Source organism: Triticum urartu, chromosome 1, assembly GCF_003073215.2.
Source record: "Triticum urartu cultivar G1812 chromosome 1, Tu2.1, whole genome shotgun sequence".
Lineage (NCBI taxonomy): Eukaryota > Viridiplantae > Streptophyta > Magnoliopsida > Poales > Poaceae > Triticum > Triticum urartu.
Window position 1 is genome coordinate 289959809 of NC_053022.1, and position 21647 is coordinate 289981455.

Consider the following 21647-nt stretch of genomic DNA (forward strand, 5'->3'; position numbering starts at 1 on the left):
AGAACGCGGTTGATGTAGTTGTACGTCTTCACGATCCGACCGATCCAAGTACCGAACGCACGGCACCTCCAAGTTCAGCACACGTCCAGCTCGATGACATACCACGAACTCTGATCCAGCAGAGTTTCTCGGGAGATTTCTGTCAGCATGACGACATGATGACGGTGATGATGTTGCTACCGACGTAGGGCTTCGCCTAAGCACTTCTACGATATGATCAAGGTGGAGGGGGGCACCGCACACGGCTTGAAACAATCAACTTGTGTGTCTATGGGTGCCCCCGCCCCCGTATATAAAGGAGCAAGGGGGGAGGCCGGCCAACCTTGGTGCACCCCAAGGAGAGGAGGAATCCTCTTCCTACTAGGAGGAGGATTCATCCTTTCCTAGTCCAACTAGGAGGAGGGAATGGGGAAGGAAAGAGAGGGAGAGGGAGAGGGAAAGAGGGGCCGTGCCCCCTCCCCTAGTCCAATTCGGTCGGACTCCCCATGGGAGGGGGGCGCCACCTCCTGCGCTGCAGCCCTCTCTCTCCCCTCAGGCCCACTAAGGCCCAATACTTCCCGGGGGGTTTCGGTAACCCCTCCGGCACTCCGGTTTTCTTCGAAAACATCCGGAACACTTCCGGTGTCCGAATATAGCCGTCCAATATATCAATCTTTACGTCTCGACCATTTCTAGACTCCTCATCATGTCCGTGATCACATCCGAGACTCCGAACTACCTTCGGTACATCAAAACATATAAACTCATAATATCGATCGTCACCGAACTTTAAGCGTGCGGACCCTACGGGTTCGAGAACTATGTAGACATGACCGAGACTCGTCTCCGGTCAATAACCAATAGTGCAACCTGGATTCTCATATTGGTTCCTACATATTCTACGAAGATCTTTATCGGTCAAACCGCATAACAACATATGTTGTTCCCTTTGTCATCGTTATGTTACTTGCCCAAGATTCGATCGTCGGTATCTCAATACCTAGTTTAATCTCGTTACCGCCAAGTCTCTTTACTCGTTCCGTAATGCATCATCCCGCAACTAACTCATTAGTCACAATGCTTGCAAGGCTTATAGTGATGTACATTACCGAGAGGGCCCAGAGATACCTCTCCGACAATCGGAGTGACAAATCCTAATCTCGATCTATGCCAACTCAACAAGCACCATCGGAGAAACCTGTAGAGCACCTTTATAATCACCTAGTTACGTTGTGATGTTTGGTAGCACACAAAGTGTTCCTCCGGTACTCAGGAGTTGCATAATCTCATAGTCAAAGGAACATGTATAAGTCATGAAGAAAGCAATAGCAACAAACTAAACAATAATCATGCTAAGCTAACGGAATGGGTCAAGTCAATCACATCATTCTCTAATGATGTGATCCCGTTAATCAAATGACAACTCATGTTTATGGCTAGGAAACTTAACCATCTTTGATTCAAGGAGCTAGTCAAGTAGAGGCATACTAGTGACACTCTGTTTGTGTCAGTGTACTAGAGTAGGGGTACCCTAGTATCCCGAACTTGTGCACGGGCAGTCGCAGCATCCCGCGGCAAGGCTTGCCGGGTGACCGCCAAGGTCCTCCGTGGTTCCTTTGGAGCCATTCAAGAACGAAGTATCCAAGCCAAGGAGACAAGACCCCGGCAAGAGGAGCTTGCCGGGAAGACCAACAAAGGCATCTCAAGACCCCGGCAAGAGGAGCTTGCCGGGAAGGCCGACCAAGACACCTCAAGGAACTTGCCGCGACGCGCCACGCGTCCCGGCAAGGCCCGGTGAGCGACAAGCTCCCGGACGCGACAAGACAACGACCGCGGCAAGGCGCTTGCCGCGGCAAGCCACTACTCTGTGCCCGCGCTCCAGCACATCCACCAACGTGTCGCTCTGGGACCCTTCCAGGCGCGCGTGGCGGGAGGCTGTGCAGCCAGCGGTGTGCGGTGGCAAGCGACGCTGACAAGATTGCCATCGTGGCGAGCGGTGGCGCCCCTGACGGTCCCTTTTGCACTATTTAGGCGACACAGACGGGCATTTAATGCCCTTGTCCCCTGCCGTCAGGGTTAGGTATGATACACTGTAGCAGGTAGCTGTACCTACCGCAGCACCTTTCCATTTTTACCCTTGTCTACGTTGCCACCCGTCGGTGACCCCTTGAGCATATAAAAGGAGGCCCATGCGCAACGTAGAGGGGGGGAGCGAGTTCGGAGAACACTCGCGCTCGGTCTCGTTAGCTGCTGGTGTGTACTGTAGCACTTCGCGCTCCCAAGCAAGAACTCAATGCAAACCACAAAGCAGGAGTAGGGTTTTACGCATCCGTGCGACCCGAACCTAGGTAAACTGCTCGTGTGCTTCGCCTCGATCTGCTCTTCGTGCGACCTTCGCCCCCGCCGAACCGAAAGGGACTCGGCCCGCCGGTCCCATAGGTGCTCGTGGATCAGTCCCGCGACATCTTTGGCGCGCCAAGTAGGGGGCGTCGAGGTTGTGTGAACCAGATCCGGCGTTCACGCGAGCTAGATCTTCATCATCTTCATCGACATGCCACAGAAGAAGAAGGCTTCGGAGGCGGCTGCTCCGTCCGCCCCGCTACCACCGGAGCAAACGGCTGATGGGGCGGACGCCGGCGGAAGAACGGGCGTCGACGAGGGAACTCATGGTGCTGCCAGGTCCAAGGACAAGGCTGCGCTGTCCATCGGCGGCGTAGCTGGCTCCCACAACGACCGGGCGCACTCCAAGACCTCGGCGTCCGTACATGCACCGCGCCCATCTCAGGAGGCGTGGGACCGGCAGCATCATGGTACTCACGGTACCATGCGTTTGCTGGACCAAGATCGAGCTGGTGGATCTCGGAGTGCTCAAGACCACCACGCACGCCAACATGCTGGCGCGAGCGAGACATGGTCGCCTGGACGGGATACTGCTCCTTCTAACATAGTTAGAAGTCCGAGCATATCCCGCTCCTCACGCCGTTCGCCACCGCCACCCGCCACTGCAGCAGAAGCTTTGGCGCGAGCTCAACTGCTCCTGGACTACCCTCCAACGGCAGACAAGATCGACGACTGGAGGGCCACCATTCAGAGTCTCATCGGCTTCGCCAACGGCAACACTCAACGGCTGTCGAGCACGTCGCAGCTGCCGCAAGTCAGCCAGGCACGAGCCGGTGATGACAAGACCGGTGGGGGTGCAACCACTGTGCACTCTCCGCCCCGAAGGCCAAGATCACTGACTCGCCGGATCCACCTTGACAGCGACTCCACCGCGTCATCAGATCCACGATCTCGTCGCGATCAGCGCCAAGTTCTTCACGAACGACAGCAAGAAGATGCTCCAACTCGCATCGAGCGCCGAAGAGAAGCGCGATGTCAATCGGACCAGCGCGCTAGGCCCTCTGTCGACATGCATGCGCCAGGGGAACCAGGCGACTTGCCGTACGCGGTAGGTTGCCCTGCGTTCACTCGTGAGCTGCGGCAAGTCCAATGGCCCAGCACGAAGAATTTCAAGCCAGACGTACCAGAGAAGTACGACGGCAAGTCGCATCCGTCGGAGTTCCTCAGCATCTACACCATCGCGGTGCAGGCTGCCGGAGGGCGGGACGACAAGATCCTTGCCAACTACTTCCCGCTGGTGCTCAAGCCCAACGTCAGGTCCTGGCTCATGCACTTGCCGGACAACTCCATATCCTCCTGGGCAGACCTATGCCATCAGTTTGTCGGCGCCTTTACAGGCGGCCACAAACCTCATGGCCAAGAGAGTGACCTTCACCTGCTCGCCCAGAAGGAAGGGGAGCCCCTGCGCAAGTACATTCAGAGGTTCAGCCGTGTACAGTACAACATCCCAGATGTCCACCCCGCCGCGGTCATCAGCGCGTTCCATCAGAACGTGCGTAACCGCAGGATGCGGGAGGAGATGGCGATGTGCAGGATCAGAGACGTCAGTGAGCTGTATGCCCTGGCCGACAAGTGTGCACGTGTTGAGGAAGGGAGGAAACTCCCCGGAGAGAATGCAGGAGCAGAAGGATCTGACAGCAAGGATGCTACCCCGGCAAGGAAAAACCGGCGGCGGAACAGGAAGAAGAAAGGCAAAGATGTACTAGTCGTTGAGCAGTCCGGCAACGAAGGTGGCGCCAAGAAAGCCAAAGTTGGTATCTCCGGCAAGGAGATTGCCGCATGCACCAACTGCCAGGCTGTGGCGGTCGCCGACAAGCAGGACGGCACCGACAAGCAGTACTGCAAGATCCACCGCACCAAGGGCCATGACCTCCAGAGCTGCAAGAAGGTCGAGCAGCTTGTCCAGCAGCAAAAGGCTGAGTATGAGCGACGAGACAAGGAGAGGGCCCAAGGAGGCGCTGGAGAGTCCGGCAAGAAGCGCGCCGGCCGGGGAGGACGCCGCGGTAAGGCCAAGCAGCGGCAAGGAGACAGACCTCCCCGCGGCCGCGACAAGGATGAAGATGACGATGACGACGAAGACATGGACGATGTCGAGACCAGTGAGCAGGAGTTCCAGAAAGCCACAGAGGTCTTGTGCGTTGACGGCGGTGCTTCTCTGCATACTTCGCACCGCCAACTCAAGCAATGGGTGCGGGAAGTCAATGCAGCGGAACCACCTGTCGAGTCACGCAAGCTTCTGAAATGGTCCAGCACGCCTATCATCTTTGATATTGAGGACCACCCTGATCGCACAACTGCGGTCGGGTGCTTGCCGATGTTGGTTTCACCAACTATCCGCAACCTCAAAGTCACTAAGATGCTAGTTGACGTCGGGGCCGGCTTGAACCTGATCTCCTCCGCTGTACTCCAGAAACTTCAGATCCCTGACAGCGAGCTTGAAGAGACCGGCACATTCCAAGGAATCAACCTGGGAAGGAGCAAGCCGAAGGGGAAGGTCACGTTGCCAGTAACATTCGGCAGCGAGCTGAACTTCAGGACTGAGAGGGTCACTTTTGACGTCGCCGATTTTCCATTGCCTTACAATGGGATACTTGGCCGTCCAGCACTCGCCAAGTTCATGGCAGCCTCTCACTACGCATACAACATGCTGAAGATGCCAGGCCCGATAAGCGTCATCTCTGTCCCCGGCGACAAGAAGGATGCTCTTATCTGTGCCGACAAGATCTACCAGGAAGCGGCAGCCACAACAGATCACAAGTCACTTGCCGTTGAAGCTCCCGGGAGGAAGAAGAAGACCAAGTCCGGCAAGAGTTCTGATGCCCACTCTGGCAAGCGCACCTCTTCGGAGTGCTGCGCTGCCGTCGAGGACGCACCATCGAGCTCCACCGGCAAGTGTAAGAAGACAATGGCAGCTCTGCCAGAGACAAAGAAGGTGTCCGCCAAGGAGGACGGCACTGGTGGTACCTTCACCATCAGTGCCACTCTCGACCCTAAATAGGAAAGCGCGCTCATTGCTTTCCTGCGGGCGAATGTCGACGTGTTTGCGTGGCAACCGTCTGACATCCCCGGTGTTCCCAGGAAAGTAATTGAGCACCACCTTGCCGTTTGTCCTCATGCGCGGCCCGTCAAGCAGAAGGTCAGGAAGCAAGCAGTGGAGCGCCAAGAATTCATAGCAAAAGAGATCAAGAAATTGGAAGCAGCAGGCCTTGTCAGAGGAGTGCTCCATCCTACGTGGTTGGCCAATCCTGTAGTCGTGCGCAAGGCGAACGGGAAATGGAGACTTTGTATCGACTTTACCGATGTTAACAAAGCTTGTCCCAAAAACCCATTTCCTTTGCCGCGCATTGACCAGATTGTTGACTCCACGGCCGGATGTGATTTGCTTTCATTTCTTGACGCGTATTCAGGATACCATCAGATCTTCATGGCAGAAGAGGATGAGGAGAAGACCGCATTCATTACTCCATGTGGCACGTACTGTTTCATACGGATGCCCTTCGGATTAAAAAATGCTGGTTCAACATTTGCAAGGGTGGTCCATGTCGCTCTTGAGCCGCAAATACACAGGAATGTGGAAGCCTACATGGATGGCATGGTGGTCAAGAGCAAGGACAAAGCAACTCTGATTCAAGATTTAGACGAGACCTTTGCAAATCTGCGCAAGATCAGCCTCAAGCTCAACCCAGAGAAGTGTGTGTTTGGAGTCCCCTCTGGCAAGCTTCTCGGGTTCTTCGTGTCTTAGCGGGGAATTGAAGCCAATCCCGACAAGATCAAGGCCACTGAGCAGATTGAAGCACCAAAGCGCGTCAAGGATGTACAAAGACTTGCCGGTTGCGTGGCTGCTCTCAGCAGGTTTATCTCTAGGTCTGCTGAGCGCGCCCTGCCATTTTTCAAATTATTGAAAAAGGCAGGTCCGATGAAATGGACTCCGGAAGCGGAGGCTGCGCTGCAAGACTTGAAGAGATACCTGTCCTCCCCTCCAATACTTGTCGCACCTAAGCCACAAGAGAAGTTGCTGCTGTATATAGCGGCAACCAATCAAGTGGTTAGTGATGCGTTAGTAGCAGAGAGGGAGGCAGATGACGAGCCAGCAACCACGGCAGGCACATCCAGCGACAAGCAGGGGACTTCCCCGACAAGCTCTGGTCCCAACAAAGATGGATCTGCGCAGATGCGCGAGGAAATACAGAAGAAAATGGTGCAGCGCCCAGTTTACTTTGTCAGCTCCCTTCTGCAGGGGGCTAGGTCAAGGTACTCTGGCGTGCAGAAATTGCTTTTCGGCCTTCTCATGGCCTCGAGAAAGCTGCGCCATTACTTCCAAGCACATGAGATCACAGTTGTCACTCGCTTTCCGCTGAAGAGGATACTACAGAATCCAGAAGCGACAGGCAGGATTGTTGAGTGGGCACTGGAACTGTCAAGCTTTGGCCTCAAGTTTGAGAGTACTTCAACTATCCAAAGCAGAGCATTGGCAGAATTCATAGCAGAATGGACGCCAACACCAGATGAAGAAATTCCAGAAACGAGCATCCCCGACGACGAAGCAAGCAAAGAGTGGCTGATGTACTTTGATGGTGCCTTTTCGCTGCAAGGCGCTGGCGTGCTGCTTGTCGCACCCGCCAGAGAGCACCTCAAGTACATAGTCCAGATGCACTTTCCCAAGGAGCAAGCAACAAACAATACTGCAGAGTATGAAGGCTTGCTTGCCGGTCTCAGGATCGCGGCAGACCTTGGGATCAAGAAGCTCATCGTCAGGGGTGACTCGCAGCTTGTCATCCGCCAAGTGAACAAGAGCTATCAAAGTCCGTTGATGGAAGCTTACGTCGACGAAGTGAGAAAGCTAGAAGAGCACTTTGACGGCCTACAAATGGAGCATGTTCCAAGAGCTCAGAACGCCATTGCCGATGGCCTGTCAAAGTGCGCCGCACTTAAGTTACCTGTGGAACCAGGGATCTTTGTGCTCAAGCTGACTCAACCGTATGTAACGCCATCAACTGGACAGAGCAAGAAGAGGAAGTTGATTTCTGGTGACTATTTTCCGGCAGAGCTTCCCCAAGCCGCCGCCAAGAAGGTCCCCAAGATCAACGCCAAGAGCGCTGAGGAGCAGTCTGCTCCGGCAAGCCCTAGGGTTTGTTCCGTTGAAGCAGAAGCTCCCGACAAGTTTTGCTCTGGCAAGCTTGCCGGGGAACGTCAAGCTCCGGCAGAGCCGCAGGTTCTCGCCGTAGAAGCGGATGTTCCCGCAGCAGCAGATTTGCCTTTAGTCCTTGTTGTCGAGCCGCAAGCTCCAGCATGGGCGCAGCAGATTGTCCGTTTCCTTCAGACAAGAGAACTTCCCGAAGAGCAAAAAGAAGCGGAAAGAGTAGCCCGGCAGTCAAGTATGTACCAGTTTGTCGACAAGACACTGTACAGAAGAAGACTCAACGGTGTGAAATTGAAGTGTATTCACCGGGAAGATGGACAAAAGCTGTTGGCAGAGATACATGGAGGCATATGTGGTCACCACATTGGCGCAAGAGCACTTGTCGGCAAAGCATTCCGGCAAGGTTTCTTTTGGCCGACAGCCCTCCAGGATGCAACTGCACAAGTAACCAAGTGTGAAGCGTGCCAGTTCCATTCCAAGCAGATACACCAACCAGCTCAAGCTCTCCAGACGATCCCTTTATCCTGGCCATTTTTGGTCTGGGGGCTCGACATCCTCGGCCTCTTTCCCCGAGCAGTCGGGGGCTTTGAGTACTTGTACGTAGCAATCGACAAGTTCACAAAGTGGCCGGAAGTGGAACCAGTGAGGAAGGTGACAGCACAGTCAGTAGTCAAGTTCTTCAGGTCGATTGTTTGCCACTTCGGGATCCCTAACAGGATAATCACCGACAACGGTACACAATTCACGAGCCGCACCTTCATGCAGTACGTCCAAGATCTTGGCGCCAAGGTCTGCTTCGCTTCTGTTGCTCACCCGAGAAGCAACGGTCAAGCGGAGAGGGCAAATGCTGAAGTGATGCGCGGGCTCAAGACCAGAACTTTCGACAGGCTGCACAAGTGCGGAAGAAACTAGATCGAGGAGCTGCCGGTGGTTCTTTGGTCGATCAGGACGACGCCAAATCGAGCCACTGGCCAGACACCTTTCGCTCTAGTCTATGGAGCAGAGGCAGTTCTCCCCACGGAACTCGTATACGGGTCACCTCGAGTGCTCGCTTATGATGAGCTTGAGCAAGAGCAGCTGCGACAAGATGACGCGCTGCTCCTTGAGGAAGACCGTCTTCAGGCTGCTGTGCGAGCTGCTCGCTACCAGCAAGCTTTGCGCCGCTACCATAGCCGCAAAGTTAATGCCAGAAGTCTCGAGGAAGGCGACCTTGTTCTTCGGCGTGTTCAGTCCGCCAAGAATTCCAACAAGTTGACGCCGAAGTGGGAAGGCCCTTTCCGGGTGAAACGAGTCACTAGGCCTGGCGCTGTCCACCTTGAGACCGAAGATGCCATTCCGGTGAGCAACTCCTGGAACATTGAGCATCTTCGTAAGTTTTACCCGTAAGGCGCGGTTGCCGGAACCTATTCCGGCAACCACCTTTTGTACAAGTCTTGCCGCTGTTGCATGTAATCCTTTGTACAAAGCCGGGCGCAGACCCTATGCATAAGTAAAGCTCATGTGCTCCGCACATTTTGTCAATTTCATGCATTCTATTTTTTGCATATGTGATCTGACACTTTGTGCAGCACCTACTCCCCGGTAAGCAATAACGAGCCGTAAGGCTCCATATCTTTATTTTCTCTTCTTTCTTTTTTCTCAAGGAAAGGAAGGTTCCCTCGCCCACAAGTTTGCCGGGGGGAAAGGAGAAGATAATGGTATGGACCAGGCGTCGTTCAAGAAAGTTTTGCCTTGCCGGGAAGCAAACAACAGAAAAGCTAAGTTGCCAAAGTTTGAGCAATCAGATTTTTTAAAATTTTTGAGTTATCTCCCTTGAACGACCGCACTTTGTATGGAAAACCTGTGCGCGGAGGAACCAACTCATAGCTAGTTGCGCCCTTACTTTGTTTCGAGTCCGCTCAACAACTTAAGTGAGCTGCAACTAGTTGCGACAAGGTTTCTTGTCGGTAGCGGCACCGCCAGCAGGCTGCTGACGTCCCGCACTCAGCGCTCGCGGCTCAGGTGCCTGCACCGGCAAGTTCCCTAAAAGCGTAGGGCAAAAACATACAAAGGAAGGAATCAAGTAAAGGGAATAACATTGCAATCATTACCCAGAATAGACTTATATTACAAAGATAGCTTGTCGCGGCTCTAACAGATTGTTTTCATAACATGACAAACAGCGACAAGAAAAGAAGAAACGGGCGGCCTAGTCTACGCGATCGCCCTCGATCCTCTTGATCCCGCTCACCTTGTCCACAATGGGTGCGACAAGGGTCTTGAGCGCCTCCAGATCAGCATCCGGCGGCAGGGTCTTGAGGACGTTGGTGAGGTTGAGGCCAGGATTGCAGAAGGCCACCTTCACCAACACTTTTTGAAGAGCTCCCGCGCAGATCTTGCGCGATTCGTCGGCCAGCTGCTTTGGGATCTTCTCCCGGAGTCGCTGCAGGGCCGTCGCCATGCCCTTGAAGAACAAAGTGAGCTTGGCGCTGGGTTGGAGGTTCTCGTCGGAGGGATACCCGAGATCCCCCATCCCCAGCTGCGCCAGCTCCCTGTCAATATCTGCGGCAGCACTCACGAGACTCTCCGTCCAGTGCTCCACAGTCTCCCTGAAAGCATTCTGGGTGGCGGCAGCACTCTCCAGTAGCGCCTTGTCGGCCTTGATCTCCTCCTTCAAGGCCAATTCCTGCTCCTTGGCGCCGTCCAGCGTCTTGGTCAAAGTGGTCAGCTTCAACTCAAGATCCACGTTGGAGACCTTGGCGGCGCTGAGCTCTTTGCCCTTCTCGCCGAGATCGGCCTCCAGCTGCGCCACCTTCGTCTCCAGCTCCTTCTTGGCGGCCTCGGCGGCTGCGGCAGCATCCTCCGCTTGCTTGAGGGCTCCGCCAAATTTTTCTTCGCGCGCGGCAAGCTCCTCCTCGTGGGCGTCAAGATTGACCTTCCGCTGCGCCAGCTCGCCCTCCTGCGCGGACAGCTTCTCAGCGGCAAGCCGTTGTTGCTCTCTGACTTCAGCCTTCTCGAGGAGGAAGGCCTTCTGCGCTTCGGCGAGCTGCTCCCGCTCCTCCGCCAAGGACCGGAGAGCTTCCTGGTGGAGGCCCCGCAGCTCCTCCGTGCACTTCTCGATGTCTGCTCCCGCCTTCGCGACAAGCGCCTCGCGGGATTCCAGCTTGGCTTGCCGTGCACGGTAGAGCGACAACAACTTCCCCAGCAGCCACTCCTCCTCAGGCTCGTTGCTGCTGCTGCTCGGCGCGTCAACCAGCGTCAGCCCAGCGGAGGCGAGCACCTCCCCATCGAAGATCTCTCCCTCGACCGGCGCCCTGGAGCTTGACGCCCAGGGGAGGTTGATGAAGACGCCATCGCCGGCCTTCAAGTAGATGCCTGGCTGGGGCTCTTCGGAGACTGGCGCTGCGGCAGCGGCGGACGGGTCAGCGGTCGACATAGCGCCTGGCGCTCCTACGGCCTCAGGGCCGTCAGTGCGATCGCCAGATCCCTCGCCAGTTGCTGCGGCGGCAGCCTTGGCGGCCTCTGCGCCAGCGGGATCGTCAGCACCGGCTTCTCCCTCGGTGGCAGCGGCGTCGTCGGCGGCAACCTCGGTCTCCATCGGCTCCGTAGCAGATGGGTCTGACAGCCGGAAGAGGGAGAAGAGTCAAGCAAAATCCAACAAAAACCCAAGAAGATCAAAAGAAGAAGAACCCAAGGGAAATCTTGCAGTGAAAGGATTACCTGTACCGGGTTCTGCAGTCATGGTCTCCGCCGTCGGGGGGCCGCTGGTGCTGTTCCTTGCCGGAGACCTCTCCCTTACCGGAAAGCTCTCCCTTGCCGGAGGACTCTCCCTTGGCTCCTGGTGGGGCTGCTCTGCTCCTACACCAACCAACAGTCAAATATCAGCAAAGACAGAGTATCCATGCGCACCTCACAGTGGAAAGCAAACCATATACTTATGCTGGGGGCTGCTCTGGAGAAAAGGAAAAGTTGCCGGGTCCGGCAAGGTTGTCTCGGGCGCACCCCCTGCTATCGCAGTGGGTTCGTCCTCGATGACGATCACCGGAACCTTGGCTCTCTTCGCTGCTCTCTGGGCCAGAGTCCTAAAAAGGAACAAGTTCAGAGTAAAGCAAATGAGATACAAGACAAAACAGTAAGAATTGAAGAACTACAAGTACAACAAGAGAATCTTACTCTTCTTCTTCCTCGTCGGAGCTGAACGCGGAGAAGTCGAAGTCCGGCTCACGTCCGGCGCAAGGAGGCGGAGGAGTAGGTTCCCTTGGCCGCTTGACGGGAACGGTGGTGGTGGTCTGAGACGACCCCGCTCCAGTTGCCGTCGCGGCGTGAGAAGCGGTAGGAGCAGAAGCGGTGGTCCGAGAGGGCCCCGCTCCAGTTGCCGTCGCAGCGTGAGGTGCTCCCGCGACAACAGTGCTTGCCGCGGCAGAGCGTGTCACGCGACGCGGCGACTGTTGACCCACCTGCCGCTCCGCTACGTCACCGGCCTTGCGGAGACGCCTTCTTGGTGGGGATGGAGGCTCTGCTTGCGGCAAGCTGCCTGAAGATGAGGAGGAAGAGGAGTTGATGTCCAGCGAGCCGCTCGTATCCTTGGCGGGCTCGCTCTACTTGACATCATGCCCGGCAAGCCTTTTCTCGCCGGCGGACTCCCCTCGCTCGGCACGGCTTGCCGCCTCTGCTGCATCTGCCTCCTCCACGGTGAATCCAAATTCGCCCGCGGCTGCGGCTGCCGCCGCCTCTTCCAGCCTAGTGGCGATGAGCGCCATCTCCGCATCGGTGGTGTCGCGGGTGAGGCCATGCTTCTCGTCGGGACGGATCGGCACTTCTACCAAGCCATCGAAGAATTGCTGCACGACGTCGTCTGCAGGCTCTTGCCAAGTTGGCACAATTCCATGCGAATCGCACAGCGGCATCATTGCACGGATGCGGTCGAGCGCGGAATTGTTGTACAACGGAACGACACCCCCCGGCAACCTGAACACTTCGGGATGTTGTGGGTCATACTTGAAAAGCTCCTGGAGCATCGCGTTGAGCTCCAGAACAGTGAAGTTGAAGTTGAGGCCCGGCCGTAGCCTCATGATGTCTGCCGCATTCTTGAACTCCCAGGCGGGTCTCCCCCGTTCCTGCAGGGGGGCGATGCGGCGGCGAAGAAAATCTGCGCCAACAGCGCCTACAGTGAGCCCGGCAAGCCTGAGGCGTAGGATCCGGGTGACAGCAATCTTCAGCCTGTCGTCTTCCGGGGCCACGTCACTCCAATCGCTGCCGCGTGCTACTGGGGTTTGGCGCCGGGTGGTGAATGGCTGCGGGTTCTCCTCGTCAATCCAGCACCAGTCTGCTCTCCACTCCTCCCACTTGCCGCAGAATTCTCCCTCCAGATAAGTTTCCTTCTTGCCGGCCCTTGAGATCCAGGCGATTCCGTCGGATAAAGGCTCTCCTCTCTCTACTCGGGGTATGAAGAAGTGGCAAAAGAGGGCTACATTGGGATGGACTCCGACAAAGTTTTCGCAGAGATGTGCGAAAACTGCCATGGTCAGAACGGCATTGGGGGTGAAGTCAAGGAGGTGGAACCCGTAGGTGTTCATGATATCGCAGAAGAATTCAGAGCAAGGCGGGCAGAGCCCGCAGTAGAAGAACAAGGCGAAGAAAGGGTGTCCATTTGGGGCCTTCTTCCAAGCGGCGGCGGGAAGTACCTTCGTGCGCGGATGCGCTCGTGTCTCCGTCGACCAGAAGAGGTAGTAGTTCTCCCTCAGCTCCCTCGCGGCGAGCTTGGGGGGCAAGACTGCCCACTCCTTTCGCAGCGCCGCAAGCCGCTGCGCCTCCGTCGACTTCACAACCTTCCCCTTTTCGGCTTTTGGAGCCATGGCGGAAGTGGTGGAGGAGGTCGACGGCGTTGGTGGTGCTGGTGGCGATGGGGGGCGGAGCACTGCTCTCTTTCGGCTTTGGGCAGATGAGGGAGCGGCGGAGATTTCCGAGATTGAAGCAGCAACGGGCGAATGGGCGAACTTCCCCTATTTCCCCTGCTTATAAAGGGGGAGGGGGCGGACGTTCCGCATTTCCGAATAAAGAAACCACCCACGATCTCTCCCACGACGCCGCATTCAATGCGTGCCGTTCGGGGAGGGCGCGGTGGATACGGAGAGAGATACAGCATAACCTAGGCCGCGTGTGCCCGTGCCCTGTTTTGGGCCTGGCCCAACAGCGCTTGGCACCGTGTATGGCCCAGGCCCGGGGGCTCCTGTCGGTGTACTAGAGTAGGGGTACCCTAGTATCCCGAACTTGTGCACGGGCAGTCGCAGCATCCTGCGGCAAGGCTTGCCGGGTGACCGCCAAGGTCCTCCGTGGTTCCTTTGGAGCCATTCAAGAACAAAGTATCCAAGCCAAGGAGACAAGACCCCGGCAAGAGGAGCTTGCCGGGAAGACCAACAAAGGCATCTCAAGACCCCGGCAAGAGGAGCTTGCCGGGAAGGCCGACCAAGACACCTCAAGGAACTTGCCGCGACGCGCCACGCGTCCCGGCAAGGCCCGGTGAGCGACAAGCTCCCGGACGCGACAAGACAACGACCGCGGCAAGGCGCTTGCCGCGGCAAGCCACTACTCTGTGCCCGCGCTCCAGCACATCCACCAACGTGTCGCTCTGGGACCCTTCCAGGCGCGCGTGGCGGGAGGCTGTGTAGCCAGCGGTGCATGGTGGCAAGCGGCGCTGACAAGATTGCCATCATGGCGAGCGGTGGCGCCCCTGACGGTCCCTTTTGCACTATTTAGGCGACACAGACGGGCATTTAATGCCCTTGTCCCCTGCCGTCAGGGTTAGGTATGATACACTGTAGCAGGTAGCTGTACCTACCGCAGCACCTTTCCATTTTTACCCTTGTTTACGTTGCCACCTGTCGGTGACCCCTTGAGCATATAAAAGGAGGCCCATGCGCAACGTAGAGAGGGTTAGCGAGTTCGGAGAACACTCGCGCTCGGTCTCGTTAGCTGCTGGTGTGTACTGTAGCACTCCGCGCTCCCGAGCAAGAACTCAATACAAACCACAAAGCAGGCAGTAGGGTTTTATGCATCCGTGCGGCCCGAACCTAGGTAAACTGCTTGTGTGCTTCGCCTCGATCTGCTCTTTGTGCGACCTCCGCCCCCGCCGAACCGAAAGGGACTCGGCCCGCCGGTCCCATAGGTGCTCGTGGATCAGTCCCACGACAGTTTGTCTATGTATTCACACATGTACTAAGTTTCCGGTTAATACAATTCTAGCATGAATAATAAACATTTATCATGATATAAGGAAATAAATAATAACTTTATTATTGCCTCTAGGGCATATTTCCTTCAGTCTCCCACTTGCACTAGAGTCAATAATCTAGTTCACATCTTTATGTGATTAGTTCGCATCTCTGTGTGACTAATACCCAAAGGGTTTACTAGAGTCAATAATCTAGTTCACATCGCTATGTGATTAACACCCAAAGAGTGATCATGTTTTGCTTGTGAGAGAAGTTTAGCCTACGGGTGAAAGATCGTGGATGCCACCTAGAGGGGGGGTGAATAGGCGCTTTAAAATAATTATGGTTTAGGCTTGAACAAAAGCGGAATAAACCAAGTGGTTAATTTGCCAAGCACAAAACCTAAAACAACTAGGCTCGCCTATGTGCACCAACAAATTATGCTAAGCAAGATAAACTACTAGGTGATAGCAAGATATATGACAAGAAACAATATGGCTATCACAAAGTAAAGTGCATAAGTAAAGAGCTCGGGTAAGAGATAACCGAGGCACGCGGAGACGATGATGTATCCCGAAGTTCACACCCTTGCGGATGTTAATCTCCATTTGGAGCGGTGTGGAGGCACAATGCTCCCCAAGAAGCCACTAGGGCCACCGTAATCTCCTCACGCCCTCGCACAATGCAAGATGCCGTGATTTCACTAAGGGGGCCTTGAGGGCAGTCACCGAACACGTACAATTGGCAACCCTTGGGGGCGGTCACCGAACCCGTACACTTTGGCAACCCTTGGGGGCGGTCACCGGTACCCGTCAAATTGCTCGGGGTGATCTCCACAACCTAATTGGAGACCCCGACGCTTGCCCGGAGCTTTACACCACAATGATTGAGCTCCGAACACCACCAACCGTCTAGGGCGCCCAAGCACCCAAGAGGAACAAGCTCAAGGGTACCAAGCACCCAAGAGTAATAAGCTTCTCAACTTGTAACTTCCACGTATCACGTGGAGAACTCAAACCGATGCACCAAATGCAATGGCAAGGGCACACGGAGTGCCCAAGTCCTTCTCTCCCAAATCCCACCGAAGCAAAAAATGCTAGGGAGGAAAATGAGAGGAAGAACAAAGAAGAGAACACGAAGAACTCCAAGATCTAGATCCAAGGGGTTCCCCTCACATAGAGGAGAAAGTGATTGGTGGAAACGTGGATCTAGATCTCCTCTATCTTTTCCCTCAAGAACTAGCAAGAATCATTGGAGGGATTGAGATTTAGCAAGCTCGAAGAAGGTCAACAATGGGGGAAGAACAGGAGCTGAAGAGATTAGATTCAATGGGGAAGAAGACCCTCTTTTATAGGTGGGGAAAAATCCAACCGTTATGCTCACAGCCCGCACCGAGCGGTACTACCGCTCCAAGGAGCGGTAGCAGCCCTTTGAAACACAACAGCGAGGAGGCAAAAAAGCCAGAAGAACCGTCGGAGCGGTAGTACCGCTTGACATCACGGTACTACCACTAGGGGTAGCGGTACTAATGCTAAGGGTAGCGGTACTACTGCTTGCGAGCGGTACTAAAAAATTACATCCGTGCCTACCACCGCTGGAATTGTGACGAGTTTTTGGTCCCGAGCGGAAGTAGCCATGGAAGTAGCCGCGGTAGTACTGCTCCAAGCGGTAGTACCGCTCCCAAGGGCGGTAGTAAAAAATTACTTCCGCTCCTACCCGCGGTAGTACCGCTGCAGCCTTTTCAGAACACCAAAACTACCACAACTTCTGCAAACGGATTCCGAATTCGACGAAACCAAGTTTGTTGGAAAGCTAGCGACAAGGGCTAACACAAACTTGAAAGAAATACCAATAATAAGCAAATGACAAAAGTCCCAAAAGAAAATGGTGAGAGCCCTTCCTCGGATAAGACCGGTAAAACCTCCAACACCGAAAACATCATAGAAGACGCAGGCAAACTCCGTTTTCGATGAACTCAAGCTTGTAATCAAGATGACCATAAGCTCTAAGACTCACAAAGAGAACCAAACAAGAACCAAGAAACATGATGCAAGGATGCAATGGTTTGAGCTCTCGACGAACGATACGATCAAGCTACTCACTTGAGAGCCCCCCTTGATAGTACGGCTAATCGATCCTATAACCCTGTCTCCCAACTACCACCATGAGACCGGTAAAATAGAAAACCTATCAAGGGCAAACCTTTGCCTTGCACATGATCCACTTGAGCTAGATGATGACGATCTTGTCCTCCTCAAGATGGACCACCTTTCTTGATTGCGTTGGGTCGATGGAGACTAGATGATTGCTCCCCCATACTCCACTATGGGTGAGCCACTCTTCGGCACATCTTCACAAGTCCATTGACACCACAATGGATGGCAAGCTTCAAGCACTTGATCTCTTCGTGATTCTCCACTTGAACTTGCACACGGCAATCTTGATGACGATCACCACTTGATGTCATCCTTCCCATGGGTTGTATGATATCATCCTCTTGACGCAAGCCCATGGACACGTACCTAACCCCACATAGACTCTCACATAGACCATGGGTTAGTACACAAAGTGCAATGGACAATGCTTACCATACCATGGGATCACTTGATCCCTCTCGGTACATCTTCTACTCTTTGTGAGTTGATCAACTTGATTCACTCTTGACTTAGTCTTGATCAACCTTGAATCTTTCCAACTCTCTTCGTTTGGATGATGTCTTGAAGGTAAACATGAATGATCACACAATCTTCTTCTTCAAGACATGCTTGCAATAAGCTCAACACTCACATGACCAATCTTTGGATAATTCCTTAATAGCACCTTGGTCAGCCCATAAACTCCTTGAAACCAACACATGGACTTCAAGAAATGCCTATGGAAAAATCCTTCAAATATAACTCAATGCAACCATTAGTCCATAGAGAATGTCACCAATTACCAAAACCACACATGGGGGCACCGCATGTCCTTTCAATCTCCCCCATTTTGGTAATTGATGACAATCACTTTCAAGAGAGTTTATATAAGGAATTATGCATCACCATGCAATGCAACAACCAATAATGCATGCGTAGGAGATGCGTATGCTTAGGAACAAACCAAAGCCAGAAGAGACAACTCTTTAAACTTCTCCACAAAACTCTCTGAAACTTCTCCCCCATTGGCATCGATTGCCAAAATGGGCTAAAAGCTTAGAAGGCCAATATAAAATGTGTTCCTCCATAAATTGTGTATTTCTCAACAAGAGAGTGGAATGCAATACACATATCCAACGATAAATACTTGGAGGAAGACAAACTATATTGAGGCCCAAAGATTGCAAAAGGAAGATATGCCACAAAGACATAATCAAAGAGAGAAACAAGCAATCAAGCAATCAAAAGATACCTATTGAAGCAAGCTATCAAAAGATACCAATTGAACCAACTAGGCCAATGATACTACGAGCCACATGAATAAAGGATATTATGATAAGAGCGGAGCAGTGCTCTAAAGAAACTAGAGAAACTCCCCGTGATTTGTGCACATCAAGAATTTTTGTATTTGGATACAAAGTGCACAAAATAGGATCATAGCTCCCCCAAAATAAATAGAAACTTACAACAAGTGCAAGAGAGCATATAGGAAACTAAGCCTAATACTTGCAACAAACACATGGTTGAGCAACAAGTAAGAGAGGCAACTTAAGAGTGGACTCAACCAAAAAGATGTGTGTGAGTCAAGGCAATGCACTTGAGAAGACTAATGTACAGAAGAGCATTAAGCATCAATAAAGTCTTCAAAGAATGAGGCACACGGTGCAAGGCCTATCATTCCCACACACAACTAGCAAATGGGTTCACAAGCTTACTAATAAGCATATAGAGAACCTATGCTTGTGACAACCTGCGGTGAAGATAGAAGATGAAAGGCGCATCAAGACGAGGGATGCCAATTAAGATGGCAAAAACCTCGTAAAGATAAGCATGAGGAAAATAATCTTCACCACACAAGAGCGCATCAAGATGCAACGATAGAAGACACGCACTCAAGGCAAAAGCTTTCACGGAGCCACCAAAGAAATAACATAAGAAAGACAAGGTGGACATGAAAGAAAGGATACATCTAGATATGCAACTTCTCTCAAGTGTATAAGATTCTAGGTAGACGAAATCATGATGATATATATATCTACAAAGAAGGATGTACACCCGAAATAGTTACAACACGAAGGAACAAGATATCCAAAAGGAACTCATACATATACCAATAAGATATTTGCTTGAGAGCATAGCACATGGCTAGATATGGTCTTATTGTATATAAATGAATTCCAACCACACGAACATCAAAGACATCACAACTAGCAACAAGACATCATTGTTGGGATGCTTTGAGAAAGGAAACAAGTATCACAAGAAAGAATGGATAACATGCCATGATACAACCTACACAAGGTTGATGCAAGAAAAGTGTGCATGAAGTATATGAAGATACTTGTTACCGAGATAACATTGGAAGGATGTAGTAGATACCAATTGAAGGTACAAAGTAGTTCATTGATCATCCTAGCTTGACTCCAATAAGCACATGGTGACAACACCTTCCTTGTGAGTGAGCCGAGCATCCAATGCATCTCCACTTGTTCCTAGAACAACAACACAAACAAAATGGTACCCAAACTCATTGGGACCAAAGAGTTAGAGAACCAACAACACATAGGACGAACTCCACATAAATATGTGCATATAGATATGAAAATGAATTTCATGCACATCTCATCCAATTTGAGACTTGGTGGAGTTCCCCCTATATATTGGGTCAAAGAAAGAAAACATGCCAAAGAAACTACAAGAAGTAAATATGCATGCTCAAGACTTTCAAGAACCGAGACCAAAAGACAAAGAAATACCAAGGGAAGAAAAGATACCAAATGAATAAATCATCACTTGGAGGATATCCATAAAAGATACATCAAGGAATGAGATATCCATTGATACACTCAAAAAGAAAGATGTCAAACTCCCAAAAGAGAGAATGGTTCCAAACAAACCAAGCCCTCTACAAAGTTTCATGATGGCACAAAGCACCAAAAAGAAACGGCTTGCCTTCCACAAACACACACTTGATAAGGATCACAAGATGAGTGTTTTATAGAGAATAGGATATCTCCCCAAAGACTAGTGCATTATAGAGATTTTGCATTTGAATACAAAATGCATGAGGTGGGATCACCACTTTCACTATATCTAGAAAACACTAGACAAGGTCAAGAAATTAACAAGATCCACAAGTGGTATGGAATACAATGGGAGTTGACACAATCCTAGGCAAGAGATAAAGCAAATAAAAGCAAAGGCCAATGTAAAGATGATCAATAATTTCTACCACACATAAGTGAGTGCCAATTGTCAGAAGACAAGAAGTATTTGGAAATAATTCCCGGTGGTAGATAACAAGGATATACGACATCATCTTCACACCATACAAAAAGCAAATTGCATCTTGTAGAGCTAACATGCCACCTAGGAACAAGATAATTTACAATATCAATTCTAGGTGACAATATCTCAAATGTACACATTTTCTGGGCTAGTAATATACACATAGCATATTACTCCTCCATAATGTGATACCAATTAAAGATAAACAAGAGGCAAAATAACGATCCAACACGAGATAATTAATGGACAATATAGAATTTGAATTTCTCATGAGAAGACATGCCACATAGCGACTAGATAATCTTGAAATATCAATACTAGATGGTATTACTCATATACACACATATATAGGATTGTGAGGTGCACAAAGCACATCACTCCCCCATAATGGGATATTCCATTAATCTCTCACAAGAGCCAACTAAGAAAAGAACAAGATGCAAAAGGCTCAATGCATGACACACACGTACATGATGTGCAAACCAACACACACATACTTGATTGCTCAAGATAATCAAGTTGGAAGCACAACATATACAAACACATGCAAGGAACAAAACCAAACATGCAAAGGGGTAAGTAACTATCAATGTAAACACTTTAAGCATGAGTTACCGCATGGAGAAACATTGGATATAAGATAGAAATTTGATAATTCGAATAACTTGGCTTGAGACAATTAGAATGATGAAGTCCCCTTAATTCTTCGTAAAGTAGCCAAGTCTCCAATGCCCTCCAGAAACACCTATTGATCAAGTTAGAGCTTGTTGGCCCCCAACCAAGTTGGGTCCTAAGAGGTTAGTCACAATAGGCTTGGCTACCCAAATGCTTCTCTTCTTGACACCACTTTGAGTACCAACAACTTTGGCAAACACATTGCCAACCTTATCCTTCCCAAGAGAATAGATATCATCAATAATAATTGGGTTGGATAAGTTACCACTATTGCATGAAGAGGCGAAGTGACCTTTCTCACAACATAAGTAGCAACGTCCACCCTTCACTTTCTTCTCACTTGATTTCTCAACTTGAGAAGCAAAAGCTTGAGTCTTCTTGGGAAGAGGCTTTTCTTCAACTTGAGGTTGAGCATGACAATGAACTTGTGGTTGCTTCCCTTGTTGCTTGTCACTAATGGGTTTCTTCTTCAATGGGCAAGATCTAACATGATGCCCTTCAATTTTGCACTTGAAGCAAATAATCTTGGCCGAATTCTAGACTTGTTCTTGGCCCTTCTTCTTGATCATTTTGTACTTCTTCTTCTTATTGGAGTTGAATCCAAGTCCACCTTTGTCATTGGGGGATTTTTTGCACACTCAAGATATTGTTGAGTGTGGATTTCCCTTCATGACTCTTTTCCAAGTCTTTCTTCAAAGAAGTGACTTGGGCCTTGAGCTCTTTGATTTCCTCTACATGGTTAGTCTCAACACAAGTACTAGAGGAAGTATAAGCTTCATCGTTAGAGCAACAAGGCAAGGAAAGCAATTCATCACAAGATGTACCAACATTGCGAGTAGA